We start from the raw sequence: 12,900 nt of genomic DNA on the forward strand, positions 1-12,900 counted from the left end.
AATTGAAATTCTGGATAAATTTTTCATTTGAATTTTGAATTTGCAGCGAAAAATGCTATTCAGATTGCGTTGAAAAATATAAAAGCGGCAAAAAGTTGTTGACGAGGCCAACAACACGCGGTGTTCCCAAGCGGTCCCCCATCTAAGTACTAACCGCGCCCGACGCTGCTTAATTTCGGTGATCGGACGAGAACCGATGTGTTCAGCGTGGTATGGTCGTTGGCGAAAGTCGGAGGGCTGAGCGTTGGCCTTATACTCTGAATTGGAATTTCGGTCCTGCTACCTTCGGCCAATATTAAAAATGCTTTTAATCGAAATAAATGGACTGAAACGGTTTGGAGTCGTGTGCTTTAAGAAAAAAATCAGTGCAAGAAATAATTTTGAAATAGTCGAAATTGAAATTCTGGATAAATTTTTCATTTGAATTTTGAATTTGCAGCGAAAAATGCTATTCAGATTGCGTTGAAAAATATAAAAGCGGCAAAAAGTTGTTGACGAGGCCAACAACACGCGGTGTTCCCAAGCGGTCCCCCATCTAAGTACTAACCGCGCCCGATGTGTTCAGCGTGGTATGGTCGTTGGCGAAAGTCGGAGGGCTGAGCGTTGGCCTTATACTCTGAATTGGAATTTCGGTCCTGCTACCTTCGGCCAATATTAAAAATGCTTTTAATCGAAATAAATGGACTGAAACGGTTTGGAGTCGTGTGCTTTAAGAAAAAAATCAGTGCAAGAAATAATTTTGAAATAGTCGAAATTGAAATTCTGGATAAATTTTTCATTTGAATTTTGAATTTGCAGCGAAAAATGCTATTCAGATTGCGTTGAAAAATATAAAAGCGGCAAAAAGTTGTTGACGAGGCCAACAAGACGCGGTGTTCCCAAGCGGTCCCTCATCTAAGTACTAACCGCGCCCGACGCTGCTTAATTTCGGTGATCGGACGAGAACCGATGTGTTCAGCGTGGTATGGTCGTTGGCGAAAGTCGGAGGGCTGAGCGTTGGCCTTATACTCTGAATTGGAATTTCGGTCCTGCTACCTTCGGCCATTATTAAAAATGCTTTTAATCGAAATAAATGGACTGAAACGGTTTGGAGTCGTGTGCTTTAAGAAAAAAATCAGTGCAAGAAATAATTTTGAAATAGTCGAAATTGAAATTCTGGATAAATTTTTCATTTGAATTTTGAATTTGCAGCGAAAAATGCTATTCAGATTGCGTTGAAAAATATAAAAGCGGCAAAAAGTTGTTGACGAGGCCAACAACACGCGGTGTTCCCAAGCGGTCCCCCATCTAAGTACTAACCGCGCCCGACGCTGCTTAATTTCGGTGATCGGACGAGAACCGATGTGTTCAGCGTGGTATGGTCGTTGGCGAAAGTCGGAGGGCTGAGCGTTGGCCTTATACTCTGAATTGGAATTTCGGTCCTGCTACCTTCGGCCAATATTAAAAATGCTTTTAATCGAAATAAATGGACTGAAACGGTTTGGAGTCGTGTGCTTTAAGAAAAAAATCAGTGCAAGAAATAATTTTGAAATAGTCGAAATTGAAATTCTGGATAAATTTTTCATTTGAATTCTGAATTTGCAGCGAAAAATGCTATTCAGATTGCGTTGAAAAATATAAAAGCGGCAAAAAGTTGTTGACGAGGCCAACAACACGCGGTGTTCCCAAGCGGTCCCCCATCTAAGTACTAACCGCGCCCGACGCTGCTTAATTTCGGTGATCGGACGAGAACCGATGTGTTCAGCGTGGTATGGTCGTTGGCGAAAGTCGGAGGGCTGAGCGTTGGCCTTATACTCTGAATTGGAATTTCGGTCCTGCTACCTTCGGCCAATATTAAAAATGCTTTTAATCGAAATAAATGGACTGAAACGGTTTGGAGTCGTGTGCTTTAAGAAAAAAATCAGTGCAAGAAATAATTTTGAAATAGTCGAAATTGAAATTCTGGATAAATTTTTCATTTGAATTCTGAATTTGCAGCGAAAAATGCTATTCAGATTGCGTTGAAAAATATAAAAGCGGCAAAAAGTTGTTGACGAGGCCAACAACACGCGGTGTTCCCAAGCGGTCCCCCATCTAAGTACTAACCGCGCCCGACGCTGCTTAATTTCGGTGATCGGACGAGAACCGATGTGTTCAGCGTGGTATGGTCGTTGGCGAAAGTCGGAGGGCTGAGCGTTGGCCTTATACTCTGAATTGGAATTTCGGTCCTGCTACCTTCGGCCAATATTAAAAATGCTTTTAATCGAAATAAATGGACTGAAACGGTTTGGAGTCGTGTGCTTTAAGAAAAAAATCAGTGCAAGAAATAATTTTGAAATAGTCGAAATTGAAATTCTGGATAAATTTTTCATTTGAATTTTGAATTTGCAGCGAAAAATGCTATTCAGATTGCGTTGAAAAATATAAAAGCGGCAAAAAGTTGTTGACGAGGCCAACAACAACAACACGCGGTGTTCCCAAGCGGTCCCTCATCTAAGTACTAACCGCGCCCGACGCTGCTTAATTTCGGTGATCGGACGAGAACCGATGTGTTCAGCGTGGTATGGTCGTTGGCGAAAGTCGGAGGGCTGAGCGTTGGCCTTATACTCTGAATTGGAATTTCGGTCCTGCTACCTTCGGCCAATATTAAAAATGCTTTTAATCGAAATAAATGGACTGAAACGGTTTGGAGTCGTGTGCTTTAAGAAAAAAATCAGTGCAAGAAATAATTTTGAAATAGTCGAAATTGAAATTCTGGATAAATTTTTCATTTGAATTTTGAATTTGCAGCGAAAAATGCTATTCAGATTGCGTTGAAAAATATAAAAGCGGCAAAAAGTTGTTGACGAGGCCAACAACACGCGGTGTTCCCAAGCGGTCCCCCATCTAAGTACTAACCGCGCCCGACGCTGCTTAATTTCGGTGATCGGACGAGAACCGATGTGTTCAGCGTGGTATGGTCGTTGGCGAAAGTCGGAGGGCTGAGCGTTGGCCTTATACTCTGAATTGGAATTTCGGTCCTGCTACCTTCGGCCAATATTAAAAATGCTTTTAATCGAAATAAATGGACTGAAACGGTTTGGAGTCGTGTGCTTTAAGAAAAAAATCAGTGCAAGAAATAATTTTGAAATAGTCGAAATTGAAATTCTGGATAAATTTTTCATTTGAATTTTGAATTTGCAGCGAAAAATGCTATTCAGATTGCGTTGAAAAATATAAAAGCGGCAAAAAGTTGTTGACGAGGCCAACAAGACGCGGTGTTCCCAAGCGGTCCCTCATCTAAGTACTAACCGCGCCCGACGCTGCTTAATTTCGGTGATCGGACGAGAACCGACGTGTTCAGCGTGGTATGGTCGTTGGCGAAAGTCGGAGGGCTGAGCGTTGGCCTTATACTCTGAATTGGAATTTCGGTCCTGCTACCTTCGGCCATTATTAAAAATGCTTTTAATCGAAATAAATGGACTGAAACGGTTTGGAGTCGTGTGCTTTAAGAAAAAAATCAGTGCAAGAAATAATTTTGAAATAGTCGAAATTGAAATTCTGGATAAATTTTTCATTTGAATTTTGAATTTGCAGCGAAAAATGCTATTCAGATTGCGTTGAAAAATATAAAAGCGGCAAAAAGTTGTTGACGAGGCCAACAACACGCGGTGTTCCCAAGCGGTCCCTCATCTAAGTACTAACCGCGCCCGACGCTGCTTAATTTCGGTGATCGGACGAGAACCGATGTGTTCAGCGTGGTATGGTCGTTGGCGAAAGTCGAAGGGCTGAGCGTTGGCCTTATACTCTGAATTGGAATTTCGGTCCTGCTACCTTCGGCCAATATTAAAAATGCTTTTAATCGAAATAAATGGACTGAAACGGTTTGGAGTCGTGTGCTTTAAGAAAAAAATCAGTGCAAGAAATAATTTTGAAATAGTCGAAATTGAAATTCTGGATAAATTTTTCATTTGAATTTTGAATTTGCAGCGAAAAATGCTATTCAGATTGCGTTGAAAAATATAAAAGCGGCAAAAAGTTGTTGACGAGGCCAACAACACGCGGTGTTCCCAAGCGGTCCCCCATCTAAGTACTAACCGCGCCCGACGCTGCTTAATTTCGGTGATCGGACGAGAACCGATGTGTTCAGCGTGGTATGGTCGTTGGCGAAAGTCGGAGGGCTGAGCGTTGGCCTTATACTCTGAATTGGAATTTCGGTCCTGCTACCTTCGGCCAATATTAAAAATGCTTTTAATCGAAATAAATGGACTGAAACGGTTTGGAGTCGTGTGCTTTAAGAAAAAAACAAGGGAGAACGCTATAGTCGAGTACCTCGACTATCAGATACCCGTTACTCAGCTTAAGCGACCAAAGGGAAATGGAGATATGCAAGCAGCAAAGCGAGATTTAAATGCGCCACCTACCGGCGGAAGACAGATTTAAGCGTTGTGTGCGTTAGGGTAGGCGTGACAAATTCATTGTTCAATAGAATAAGTTAGCCGCGCACTTTGCTCTCTCTGAGCGCCGGCAGTGCTTTTCTCTTTGCCGCTAAGTTCGGCCGGCAACTATTTACATACACACACATACACGCGTAAAAACATTTCGCACTGTCTGGCTCTGACGTCATAGCTTTTTTTCTTGGGAGGTTTGTGGGCGTTAGAGTGGGCGTAGAAAAATTTTTTTTGGGTCAATCGATAGGTATGGACAAGACTAATACATTTCAGTTAAAATTTTCTATCTAACATCAAAACTGTAGGAGCCACAGTTTTGGGCGGTTTGTGGGCGTTAGAGTGGGCGTGGCACTCTACTGAAACAAACTTGCGCTGCGTAAGAAGCTCAGGAATCTGCCCGCCAAATCTCAATAGCCTAGCTCTCATAGTTTCCGAGATCTCAGCGTTCATCCGGACGGACAGACAGACGGACAGACGGACAGACGGACAGACGGACATGGCTAGATCGACTCGGCTAGTGATCCTGATCAAGAATATATATACTTTATGGGGTCGGAAACGCTTCCTCCTGCCTGTTACATACTTTCCGACGAATCTAGTATACCCTTTTACTCTACGAGTAACGGGTATAATCAGTGCAAGAAATAGTTTTGAAATAGTCGAAATTGAAATTCTGGATAAATTTTTCATTTGAATTTTGAATTTGCAGCGAAAAATGCTATTCAGATTGCGTTAAAAATATAAAAGCGGCAAAAAGTTGTTGACGAGGCCAACAACACGCGGTGTTCCCAAGCGGTCCCCCATCTAAGTACTAACCGCGCCCGACGCTGCTTAATTTCGGTGATCGGACGAGAACCGATGTGTTCAGCGTGGTATGGTCGTTGGCGAAAGTCGGAGGGCTGAGCGTTGGCCTTATACTCTGAATTGGAATTTCGGTCCTGCTACCTTCGGCCATTATTAAAAATGCTTTTAATCGAAATAAATGGACTGAAACGGTTTGGAGTCGTGTGCTTTAAGAAAAAAATCAGTGCAAGAAATAATTTTGAAATAGTCGAAATTGAAATTCTGGATAAATTTTTCATTTGAATTTTGAATTTGCAGCGAAAAATGCTATTCAGATTGCGTTGAAAAATATAAAAGCGGCAAAAAGTTGTTGACGAGGCCAACAACACGCGGTGTTCCCAAGCGGTCCCTCATCTAAGTACTAACCGCGCCCGACGCTGCTTAATTTCGGTGATCGGACGAGAACCGATGTGTTCAGCGTGGTATGGTCGTTGGCGAAAGTCGAAGGGCTGAGCGTTGGCCTTATACTCTGAATTGGAATTTCGGTCCTGCTACCTTCGGCCAATATTAAAAATGCTTTTAATCGAAATAAATGGACTGAAACGGTTTGGAGTCGTGTGCTTTAAGAAAAAAATCAGTGCAAGAAATAATTTTGAAATAGTCGAAATTGAAATTCTGGATAAATTTTTCATTTGAATTTTGAATTTGCAGCGAAAAATGCTATTCAGATTGCGTTGAAAAATATAAAAGCGGCAAAAAGTTGTTGACGAGGCCAACAACACGCGGTGTTCCCAAGCGGTCCCCCATCTAAGTACTAACCGCGCCCGACGCTGCTTAATTTCGGTGATCGGACGAGAACCGATGTGTTCAGCGTGGTATGGTCGTTGGCGAAAGTCGGAGGGCTGAGCGTTGGCCTTATACTCTGAATTGGAATTTCGGTCCTGCTACCTTCGGCCAATATTAAAAATGCTTTTAATCGAAATAAATGGACTGAAACGGTTTGGAGTCGTGTGCTTTAAGAAAAAAACAAGGGAGAACGCTATAGTCGAGTACCTCGACTATCAGATACCCGTTACTCAGCTTAAGCGACCAAAGGGAAATGGAGATATGCAAGCAGCAAAGCGAGATTTAAATGCGCCACCTACCGGCGGAAGACAGATTTAAGCGTTGTGTGCGTTAGGGTAGGCGTGACAAATTCATTGTTCAATAGAATAAGTTAGCCGCGCACTTTGCTCTCTCTGAGCGCCGGCAGTGCTTTTCTCTTTGCCGCTAAGTTCGGCCGGCAACTATTTACATACACACACATACACGCGTAAAAACATTTCGCACTGTCTGGCTCTGACGTCATAGCTTTTTTTCTTGGGAGGTTTGTGGGCGTTAGAGTGGGCGTAGAAAAATTTTTTTTGGGTCAATCGATAGGTATGGACAAGACTAATACATTTCAGTTAAAATTTTCTATCTAACATCAAAACTGTAGGAGCCACAGTTTTGGGCGGTTTGTGGGCGTTAGAGTGGGCGTGGCACTCTACTGAAACAAACTTGCGCTGCGTAAGAAGCTCAGGAATCTGCCCGCCAAATCTCAATAGCCTAGCTCTCATAGTTTCCGAGATCTCAGCGTTCATCCGGACGGACAGACAGACGGACAGACGGACAGACGGACAGACGGACAGACGGACATGGCTAGATCGACTCGGCTAGTGATCCTGATCAAGAATATATATACTTTATGGGGTCGGAAACGCTTCCTCCTGCCTGTTACATACTTTCCGACGAATCTAGTATACCCTTTTACTCTACGAGTAACGGGTATAATCAGTGCAAGAAATAGTTTTGAAATAGTCGAAATTGAAATTCTGGATAAATTTTTCATTTGAATTTTGAATTTGCAGCGAAAAATGCTATTCAGATTGCGTTAAAAATATAAAAGCGGCAAAAAGTTGTTGACGAGGCCAACAACACGCGGTGTTCCCAAGCGGTCCCCCATCTAAGTACTAACCGCGCCCGACGCTGCTTAATTTCGGTGATCGGACGAGAACCGATGTGTTCAGCGTGGTATGGTCGTTGGCGAAAGTCGGAGGGCTGAGCGTTGGCCTTATACTCTGAATTGGAATTTCGGTCCTGCTACCTTCGGCCATTATTAAAAATGCTTTTAATCGAAATAAATGGACTGAAACGGTTTGGAGTCGTGTGCTTTAAGAAAAAAATCAGTGCAAGAAATAATTTTGAAATAGTCGAAATTGAAATTCTGGATAAATTTTTCATTTGAATTTTGAATTTGCAGCGAAAAATGCTATTCAGATTGCGTTGAAAAATATAAAAGCGGCAAAAAGTTGTTGACGAGGCCAACAACACGCGGTGTTCCCAAGCGGTCCCCCATCTAAGTACTAACCGCGCCCGACGCTGCTTAATTTCGGTGATCGGACGAGAACCGATGTGTTCAGCGTGGTATGGTCGTTGGCGAAAGTCGGAGGGCTGAGCGTTGGCCTTATACTCTGAATTGGAATTTCGGTCCTGCTACCTTCGGCCAATATTAAAAATGCTTTTAATCGAAATAAATGGACTGAAACGGTTTGGAGTCGTGTGCTTTAAGAAAAAAACAAGGGAGAACGCTATAGTCGAGTACCTCGACTATCAGATACCCGTTACTCAGCTTAAGCGACCAAAGGGAAATGGAGATATGCAAGCAGCAAAGCGAGATTTAAATGCGCCACCTACCGGCGGAAGACAGATTTAAGCGTTGTGTGCGTTAGGGTAGGCGTGACAAATTCATTGTTCAATAGAATAAGTTAGCCGCGCACTTTGCTCTCTCTGAGCGCCGGCAGTGCTTTTCTCTTTGCCGCTAAGTTCGGCCGGCAACTATTTACATACACACACATACACGCGTAAAAACATTTCGCACTGTCTGGCTCTGACGTCATAGCTTTTTTTCTTGGGAGGTTTGTGGGCGTTAGAGTGGGCGTAGAAAAATTTTTTTTGGGTCAATCGATAGGTATGGACAAGACTAATACATTTCAGTTAAAATTTTCTATCTAACATCAAAACTGTAGGAGCCACAGTTTTGGGCGGTTTGTGGGCGTTAGAGTGGGCGTGGCACTCTACTGAAACAAACTTGCGCTGCGTAAGAAGCTCAGGAATCTGCCCGCCAAATCTCAATAGCCTAGCTCTCATAGTTTCCGAGATCTCAGCGTTCATCCGGACGGACAGACAGACGGACAGACGGACAGACGGACAGACGGACATGGCTAGATCGATTCGGCTAGTGATCCTGATCAAGAATATATATACTTTATGGGGTCGGAAACGCTTCCTCCTGCCTGTTACATACTTTCCGACGAATCTAGTATACCCTTTTACTCTACGAGTAACGGGTATAATCAGTGCAAGAAATAATTTTGAAATAGTCGAAATTGAAATTCTGGATAAATTTTTCATTTGAATTTTGAATTTGCAGCGAAAAATGCTATTCAGATTGCGTTAAAAATATAAAAGCGGCAAAAAGTTGTTGACGAGGCCAACAACACGCGGTGTTCCCAAGCGGTCCCCCATCTAAGTACTAACCGCGCCCGACGCTGCTTAATTTCGGTGATCGGACGAGAACCGATGTGTTCAGCGTGGTATGGTCGTTGGCGAAAGTCGGAGGGCTGAGCGTTGGCCTTATACTCTGAATTGGAATTTCGGTCCTGCTACCTTCGGCCATTATTAAAAATGCTTTTAATCGAAATAAATGGACTGAAACGGTTTGGAGTCGTGTGCTTTAAGAAAAAAATCAGTGCAAGAAATAATTTTGAAATAGTCGAAATTGAAATTCTGGATAAATTTTTCATTTGAATTTTGAATTTGCAGCGAAAAATGCTATTCAGATTGCGTTGAAAAATATAAAAGCGGCAAAAAGTTGTTGACGAGGCCAACAACACGCGGTGTTCCCAAGCGGTCCCTCATCTAAGTACTAACCGCGCCCGACGCTGCTTAATTTCGGTGATCGGACGAGAACCGATGTGTTCAGCGTGGTATGGTCGTTGGCGAAAGTCGGAGGGCTGAGCGTTGGCCTTATACTCTGAATTGGAATTTCGGTCCTGCTACCTTCGGCCATTATTAAAAATGCTTTTAATCGAAATAAATGGACTGAAACGGTTTGGAGTCGTGTGCTTTAAGAAAAAAATCAGTGCAAGAAATAATTTTGAAATAGTCGAAATTGAAATTCTGGATAAATTTATCATTTGAATTTTGAATTTGCAGCGAAAAATGCTATTCAGATTGCGTTGAAAAATATAAAAGCGGCAAAAAGTTGTTGACGAGGCCAACAACACGCGGTGTTCCCAAGCGGTCCCTCATCTAAGTACTAACCGCGCCAGACGCTGCTTAATTTCGGTGATCGGACGAGAACCGATGTGTTCAGCGTGGTATGGTCGTTGGCGAAAGTCGGAGGGCTGAGCGTTGGCCTTATACTCTGAATTGGAATTTCGGTCCTGCTACCTTCGGCCAATATTAAAAATGCTTTTAATCGAAATAAATGGACTGAAACGGTTTGGAGTCGTGTGCTTTAAGAAAAAAATCAGTGCAAGAAATAATTTTGAAATAGTCGAAATTGAAATTCTGGATAAATTTTTCATTTGAATTTTGAATTTGCAGCGAAAAATGCTATTCAGATTGCGTTGAAAAATATAAAAGCGGCAAAAAGTTGTTGACGAGGCCAACAACACGCGGTGTTCCCAAGCGGTCCCCCATCTAAGTACTAACCGCGCCCGACGCTGCTTAATTTCGGTGATCGGACGAGAACCGATGTGTTCAGCGTGGTATGGTCGTTGGCGAAAGTCAGAGGGCTGAGCGTTGGCCTTATACTCTGAATTGGAATTTCGGTCCTGCTACCTTCGGCCAATATTAAAAATGCTTTTAATCGAAATAAATGGACTGAAACGGTTTGGAGTCGTGTGCTTTAAGAAAAAAACAAGGGAGAACGCTATAGTCGAGTACCTCGACTATCAGATACCCGTTACTCAGCTTAAGCGACCAAAGGGAAATGGAGATATGCAAGCAGCAAAGCGAGATTTAAATGCGCCACCTACCGGCGGAAGACAGATTTAAGCGTTGTGTGCGTTAGGGTAGGCGTGACAAATTCATTGTTCAATAGAATAAGTTAGCCGCGCACTTTGCTCTCTCTGAGCGCCGGCAGTGCTTTTCTCTTTGCCGCTAAGTTCGGCCGGCAACTATTTACATACACACACATACACGCGTAAAAACATTTCGCACTGTCTGGCTCTGACGTCATAGCTTTTTTTCTTGGGAGGTTTGTGGGCGTTAGAGTGGGCGTAGAAAAATTTTTTTTGGGTCAATCGATAGGTATGGACAAGACTAATACATTTCAGTTAAAATTTTCTATCTAACATCAAAACTGTAGGAGCCACAGTTTTGGGCGGTTTGTGGGCGTTAGAGTGGGCGTGGCACTCTACTGAAACAAACTTGCGCTGCGTAAGAAGCTCAGGAATCTGCCCGCCAAATCTCAATAGCCTAGCTCTCATAGTTTCCGAGATCTCAGCGTTCATCCGGACGGACAGACAGACGGACAGACGGACAGACGGACAGACGGACATGGCTAGATCGACTCGGCTAGTGATCCTGATCAAGAATATATATACTTTATGGGGTCGGAAACGCTTCCTCCTGCCTGTTACATACTTTCCGACGAATCTAGTATACCCTTTTACTCTACGAGTAACGGGTATAATCAGTGCAAGAAATAATTTTGAAATAGTCGAAATTGAAATTCTGGATAAATTTTTCATTTGAATTTTGAATTTGCAGCGAAAAATGCTATTCAGATTGCGTTAAAAATATAAAAGCGGCAAAAAGTTGTTGACGAGGCCAACAACACGCGGTGTTCCCAAGCGGTCCCTCATCTAAGTACTAACCGCGCCCGACGCTGCTTAATTTCGGTGATCGGACGAGAACCGATGTGTTCAGCGTGGTATGGTCGTTGGCGAAAGTCGGAGGGCTGAGCGTTGGCCTTATACTCTGAATTGGAATTTCGGTCCTGCTACCTTCGGCCATTATTAAAAATGCTTTTAATCGAAATAAATGGACTGAAACGGTTTGGAGTCGTGTGCTTTAAGAAAAAAATCAGTGCAAGAAATAATTTTGAAATAGTCGAAATTGAAATTCTGGATAAATTTTTCATTTGAATTTTGAATTTGCAGCGAAAAATGCTATTCAGATTGCGTTGAAAAATATAAAAGCGGCAAAAAGTTGTTGACGAGGCCAACAACACGCGGTGTTCCCAAGCGGTCCCCCATCTAAGTACTAACCGCGCCCGACGCTGCTTAATTTCGGTGATCGGACGAGAACCGATGTGTTCAGCGTGGTATGGTCGTTGGCGAAAGTCGGAGGGCTGAGCGTTGGCCTTATACTCTGAATTGGAATTTCGGTCCTGCTACCTTCGGCCATTATTAAAAATGCCTTTAATCGAAATAAATGGACTGAAACGGTTTGGAGTCGTGTGCTTTAAGAAAAAAATCAGTGCAAGAAATAATTTTGAAATAGTCGAAATTGAAATTCTGGATAAATTTTTCATTTGAATTTTGAATTTGCAGCGAAAAATGCTATTCAGATTGCGTTGAAAAATATAAAAGCGGCAAAAAGTTGTTGACGAGGCCAACAACACGCGGTGTTCCCAAGCGGTCCCTCATCTAAGTACTAACCGCGCCCGACGCTGCTTAATTTCGGTGATCGGACGAGAACCGATGTGTTCAGCGTGGTATGGTCGTTGGCGAAAGTCGGAGGGCTGAGCGTTGGCCTTATACTCTGAATTGGAATTTCGGTCCTGCTACCTTCGGCCATTATTAAAAATGCTTTTAATCGAAATAAATGGACTGAAACGGTTTGGAGTCGTGTGCTTTAAGAAAAAAATCAGTGCAAGAAATAATTTTGAAATAGTCGAAATTGAAATTCTGGATAAATTTTTCATTTGAATTTTGAATTTGCAGCGAAAAATGCTATTCAGATTGCGTTGAAAAATATAAAAGCGGCAAAAAGTTGTTGACGAGGCCAACAACACGCGGTGTTCCCAAGCGGTCCCCCATCTAAGTACTAACCGCGCCCGACGCTGCTTAATTTCGGTGATCGGACGAGAACCGATGTGTTCAGCGTGGTATGGTCGTTGGCGAAAGTCGGAGGGCTGAGCGTTGGCCTTATACTCTGAATTGGAATTTCGGTCCTGCTACCTTCGGCCAATATTAAAAATGCTTTTAATCGAAATAAATGGACTGAAACGGTTTGGAGTCGTGTGCTTTAAGAAAAAAATCAGTGCAAGAAATAATTTTGAAATAGTCGAAATTGAAATTCTGGATAAATTTTTCATTTGAATTTTGAATTTGCAGCGAAAAATGCTATTCAGATTGCGTTGAAAAATATAAAAGCGGCAAAAAGTTGTTGACGAGGCCAACAACACGCGGTGTTCCCAAGCGGTCCCTCATCTAAGTACTAACCGCGCCCGACGCTGCTTAATTTCGGTGATCGGACGAGAACCGATGTGTTCAGCGTGGTATGGTCGTTGGCGAAAGTCGGAGGGCTGAGCGTTGGCCTTATACTCTGAATTGGAATTTCGGTCCTGCTACCTTCGGCCAATATTAAAAATGCTTTTAATCGAAATAAATGGACTGAAACGGTTTGGAGTCGTGTGCTTTAAGAAAAAAATCAGTGCAAGAAATAATTTTGA

The 12,900-nt window shown here is 42.8% G+C and overlaps 20 non-coding genes and 4 pseudogenes across 20 annotated transcripts; all 24 read right to left on the reverse strand.

The window, feature by feature from the left end:
• Nucleotides 1–105: 105 nt before the first annotated feature.
• Nucleotides 106–224, reverse strand: LOC119559473. The gene has a single exon (XR_005220779.1). It is a non-coding gene; the product is annotated as a 5S ribosomal RNA (ribosomal RNA).
• A 633-nt stretch (nt 225–857) lies between these two features.
• LOC119559499 lies at nt 858–976 on the reverse strand (annotated as a pseudogene).
• A 274-nt stretch (nt 977–1,250) lies between these two features.
• Nucleotides 1,251–1,369, reverse strand: LOC119559513. The gene has a single exon (XR_005220811.1). It is a non-coding gene; the product is annotated as a 5S ribosomal RNA (ribosomal RNA).
• Nucleotides 1,370–1,643: 274 nt separating this feature from the next.
• On the reverse strand, nt 1,644–1,762 carry LOC119559525. The gene has a single exon (XR_005220822.1). It is a non-coding gene; the product is annotated as a 5S ribosomal RNA (ribosomal RNA).
• A 274-nt stretch (nt 1,763–2,036) lies between these two features.
• On the reverse strand, nt 2,037–2,155 carry LOC119559536. Its single transcript, XR_005220833.1, has one exon. It is a non-coding gene; the product is annotated as a 5S ribosomal RNA (ribosomal RNA).
• Nucleotides 2,156–2,435: 280 nt separating this feature from the next.
• On the reverse strand, nt 2,436–2,554 carry LOC119559503 (annotated as a pseudogene).
• A 274-nt stretch (nt 2,555–2,828) lies between these two features.
• LOC119559548 lies at nt 2,829–2,947 on the reverse strand. Its single transcript, XR_005220844.1, has one exon. It is a non-coding gene; the product is annotated as a 5S ribosomal RNA (ribosomal RNA).
• Nucleotides 2,948–3,221: 274 nt separating this feature from the next.
• LOC119559504 lies at nt 3,222–3,340 on the reverse strand (annotated as a pseudogene).
• A 274-nt stretch (nt 3,341–3,614) lies between these two features.
• On the reverse strand, nt 3,615–3,733 carry LOC119559553. Its single transcript, XR_005220849.1, has one exon. It is a non-coding gene; the product is annotated as a 5S ribosomal RNA (ribosomal RNA).
• Nucleotides 3,734–4,007: 274 nt separating this feature from the next.
• Nucleotides 4,008–4,126, reverse strand: LOC119559479. Its single transcript, XR_005220785.1, has one exon. It is a non-coding gene; the product is annotated as a 5S ribosomal RNA (ribosomal RNA).
• A 1,050-nt stretch (nt 4,127–5,176) lies between these two features.
• On the reverse strand, nt 5,177–5,295 carry LOC119559491. Its single transcript, XR_005220796.1, has one exon. It is a non-coding gene; the product is annotated as a 5S ribosomal RNA (ribosomal RNA).
• A 274-nt stretch (nt 5,296–5,569) lies between these two features.
• LOC119559474 lies at nt 5,570–5,688 on the reverse strand. The gene has a single exon (XR_005220780.1). It is a non-coding gene; the product is annotated as a 5S ribosomal RNA (ribosomal RNA).
• A 274-nt stretch (nt 5,689–5,962) lies between these two features.
• On the reverse strand, nt 5,963–6,081 carry LOC119559502. The gene has a single exon (XR_005220803.1). It is a non-coding gene; the product is annotated as a 5S ribosomal RNA (ribosomal RNA).
• A 1,058-nt stretch (nt 6,082–7,139) lies between these two features.
• LOC119559506 lies at nt 7,140–7,258 on the reverse strand. Its single transcript, XR_005220804.1, has one exon. It is a non-coding gene; the product is annotated as a 5S ribosomal RNA (ribosomal RNA).
• A 274-nt stretch (nt 7,259–7,532) lies between these two features.
• On the reverse strand, nt 7,533–7,651 carry LOC119559507. Its single transcript, XR_005220805.1, has one exon. It is a non-coding gene; the product is annotated as a 5S ribosomal RNA (ribosomal RNA).
• A 1,050-nt stretch (nt 7,652–8,701) lies between these two features.
• On the reverse strand, nt 8,702–8,820 carry LOC119559508. Its single transcript, XR_005220806.1, has one exon. It is a non-coding gene; the product is annotated as a 5S ribosomal RNA (ribosomal RNA).
• Nucleotides 8,821–9,094: 274 nt separating this feature from the next.
• Nucleotides 9,095–9,213, reverse strand: LOC119559475. Its single transcript, XR_005220781.1, has one exon. It is a non-coding gene; the product is annotated as a 5S ribosomal RNA (ribosomal RNA).
• Nucleotides 9,214–9,487: 274 nt separating this feature from the next.
• Nucleotides 9,488–9,606, reverse strand: LOC119559501 (annotated as a pseudogene).
• A 274-nt stretch (nt 9,607–9,880) lies between these two features.
• LOC119559509 lies at nt 9,881–9,999 on the reverse strand. The gene has a single exon (XR_005220807.1). It is a non-coding gene; the product is annotated as a 5S ribosomal RNA (ribosomal RNA).
• Nucleotides 10,000–11,049: 1,050 nt separating this feature from the next.
• Nucleotides 11,050–11,168, reverse strand: LOC119559476. The gene has a single exon (XR_005220782.1). It is a non-coding gene; the product is annotated as a 5S ribosomal RNA (ribosomal RNA).
• A 274-nt stretch (nt 11,169–11,442) lies between these two features.
• LOC119559510 lies at nt 11,443–11,561 on the reverse strand. Its single transcript, XR_005220808.1, has one exon. It is a non-coding gene; the product is annotated as a 5S ribosomal RNA (ribosomal RNA).
• Nucleotides 11,562–11,835: 274 nt separating this feature from the next.
• Nucleotides 11,836–11,954, reverse strand: LOC119559477. The gene has a single exon (XR_005220783.1). It is a non-coding gene; the product is annotated as a 5S ribosomal RNA (ribosomal RNA).
• Nucleotides 11,955–12,228: 274 nt separating this feature from the next.
• On the reverse strand, nt 12,229–12,347 carry LOC119559511. Its single transcript, XR_005220809.1, has one exon. It is a non-coding gene; the product is annotated as a 5S ribosomal RNA (ribosomal RNA).
• Nucleotides 12,348–12,621: 274 nt separating this feature from the next.
• LOC119559478 lies at nt 12,622–12,740 on the reverse strand. Its single transcript, XR_005220784.1, has one exon. It is a non-coding gene; the product is annotated as a 5S ribosomal RNA (ribosomal RNA).
• Nucleotides 12,741–12,900: the final 160 nt, after the last annotated feature.

The sequence above is a fragment of the Drosophila subpulchrella genome, unplaced genomic scaffold (genome assembly GCF_014743375.2).
Source record: "Drosophila subpulchrella strain 33 F10 #4 breed RU33 unplaced genomic scaffold, RU_Dsub_v1.1 Primary Assembly Seq24, whole genome shotgun sequence".
Taxonomy (NCBI): Eukaryota; Metazoa; Arthropoda; class Insecta; order Diptera; family Drosophilidae; genus Drosophila; species Drosophila subpulchrella.